At 39.5% G+C, this 2752-nt stretch overlaps 1 pseudogene; it reads right to left on the bottom strand.

Moving 5' to 3' along the window:
- Positions 1-573: 573 nt before the first annotated feature.
- On the bottom strand, positions 574-1496 carry LOC123602448 (annotated as a pseudogene).
- Between the last annotated feature and the right edge of the window lie 1256 nt (positions 1497-2752).

Genomic DNA, 2752 nt, shown 5'->3' with positions numbered 1-2752 from the left:
GTTTACTTTCAGAGCAACATGATTTCCAGTAGAGCTAGATTCAAAAAACAGAGATGGGGAAATAATATATCGCTCTAATTATCCTTTATATAACACACAAAATGTACTATCAGCTGCACGTCTTCATTCGGATGAACTGTCTTTGATCCAGGCTGTTTTGTCCCTCATCTGACATTTTCTTAAGTACTACTCATTCTTCCTTCACTTACAGGATCTGGAATGCCTCATCTCACCTGTTTCCTATAACCCTTTCCCCCCCAAATCACCAGAATTTTCTCTTCAATATATATTATATCTTCTAATAAAATATTCTATACATTCTATTCCAATATACATTCTAATACATATATATATTCCAATAAAACATTCTATACATATTCTAGTCTAAAATATATATTCTAATACAGGTGAAATATTAGAATATATATCTACTCAAGTCAACTTGTAGCTTTATATGATAAGTAAAATCTCATCTAACTCTGAAAAAAAGAGATGGAGTATAAAATCAAACTTCTCTTCCAATAATGGGAGATGAAAAACATCCCAGAGATCTCAAGATTCTGAAATACAAGCTCAAGCCCTTCTGTGCACAGAAAATAGGCGAATGATACTTCTCTGAATTTGCTTGGTCTTGATGCTATATATAATGGGGTTCATGAATGGAGGAAAGAGAAAGTAGACCTAGCTCATGGTAATGTGGATCACACGTGGTGCATGTTTCCCAAACCTGTGGATGAAGGTCAGGCCAATCACAGTAATATAAAAGACCAGAACACAGCTAATATGGGAGGCACAGGTGTTAAGGGCCTTAGCTCGCTCTTCTCCAGAGGCAATGCCCATAACTGTCTTCAAGATTAGAATACAAGAGAAGAGAATAATCAGAGCATCTAGGAAGAAAGTCAAAGCAACCAGAATAACTGGATATACACGATTAAATGTAATATCAGCACAAGCGAGTTTCATGACATCTTGGTGGAGGCAAAAGGCACGGGAAAGAACATGGGAACGGCAATATGGGAACCAATAGAGTGACACAAATGGGGGAACAAGGGACACAAAGTCCCTCGTTGGTACTCCAAGTCCTATTTTCATCATGGAGTTATACCTCAGAGGGGTGCAGATGGCAATGAATCGGCCATAGGCCATGGCAAGCAAGACACCTGATTCCACAATGGACAGGGTGTGAATGAAGTAGGACTGAGTGAAATAGTCACCGTGGGAAATTTCCCTCTGGAAAATTGGACACCCAGGACTGGGGGCACTGTGGTTAATGTCAGCCCAAGGTCTGTACCTGCCAGCATAGCTAGGAAGTAGTACATGGGCTCATGAAGACTGGAGTCATTCCAAATGAGAAAGAGAAGTGTGCCATTGACCAAAAGGATGGAGAGGTAGATGATAAAGAAGGGAATAGAGATGCAGTGCTGAATTGCCTCTGAGCCCAGGAAGCCAGTCAGCAAGAAGGGCGCAGCACTGTTGTTGGACCACATGGTAGGGTTTTCAAGTGAAGAACCTTCTCAGGAGTTATGACCTCTAAAAAGGCAGTATTCTTTCTTTCTCTTCATCTTTCTGTGGCACAACATCAGTCCATTTTTCACCTCAAACCTTACAAGTTTTTGTGGATTTTCTCAGCCTTAATTAATTCACAAGACCTTTGCCTAGAACAAGAAATAACAATAATGCTGATCGTATTAAGAACATTAACAATTTACTCTTCAGAATCCAATTTGTATTCCTTGCATTACACTTTTTACTCTGAGTCCCCCAGATCATTCCCTTGGGCTCTATTTTTCTTCTCTTTGCTTTTTCATTCCTCCTTATATTTCTTTAATGTAGACCCTTTATGTATTTATTTCCAGTTTGGGCCAGTTCAGATTTTTTTCTCTTGAAACCAACTATCTGTTTGGCTCACTGATTAATTACTGAGAAAAATAGTTAATCAATGGAAATGAGTCTATGCCATGAAATGTTTGGGAAACATGGTCATCAATATCACCATCTCAAATGGACTGTGAACAAGATGACTCATGTAGGGGTCTAGAGAATCTCAACAAGTAGGCACAAGTGGTAAACTCAGCCTAGAAGAGCGGAATTACTCAGCGGATGGCACTCGGGAAATTTTCAGTGCTGCCAAGGATCTGATGCCTGCAACACCAGGGACAAACTTTAAAATAGGAAGAGACAGGAGCTGAGAATTCCCAAAGGAAGTGAGAAGACAGGGTCCTGGAACAAAGGCCTCTTCAGAAACCAGAAGCCTAATACTTTTACTGAGCCACAGATTAAAATTAAAAAAAAAAAAAAGCATGAGTATTGGAAAGACAAAAGCAGTATCAGAAGTTAATGGTTGAATCCAACTTTACACAGCCGGTTCTAGGAGGAAGATAAGGGCTCTCAGAGGAAAGGGATGAGGACTATAATGCTGGTGAAGAAAATCAGATAGAACTGATATTTGTGAATCTAGAAAGCCATGTCTGGAAAAATTAAGAATGGGCTTCTATAGGGAACTTTGAAATATTTTTATAATTTATTTATAATTATACTCTTATCAAATCAAGTTAGATTTGTTTGCATAAAACCGAGAAATTCTGTGACCAGTTGATTACTATAATGATTAAAGAAGGGGCACCTGGGTGGCTCAGTCAGTTAAGCATCTGACTTAGGCCCAGGTCATGATCTCACAGTTCATAAGTTCAGGCCCGGCTAACAGCACAGAGTCTGGTTCAGATCCTCTGTCCCCTTATCTCTCTGCCCTGCT

The sequence above is a fragment of the Leopardus geoffroyi genome, chromosome D1 (assembly GCF_018350155.1).
Source record: "Leopardus geoffroyi isolate Oge1 chromosome D1, O.geoffroyi_Oge1_pat1.0, whole genome shotgun sequence".
Classification (NCBI taxonomy): Eukaryota; Metazoa; Chordata; class Mammalia; order Carnivora; family Felidae; genus Leopardus; species Leopardus geoffroyi.
The sequence above is the reverse complement of the archived record's forward strand: the minus strand, read 5'-3'. Positions and strand labels throughout refer to the sequence as shown.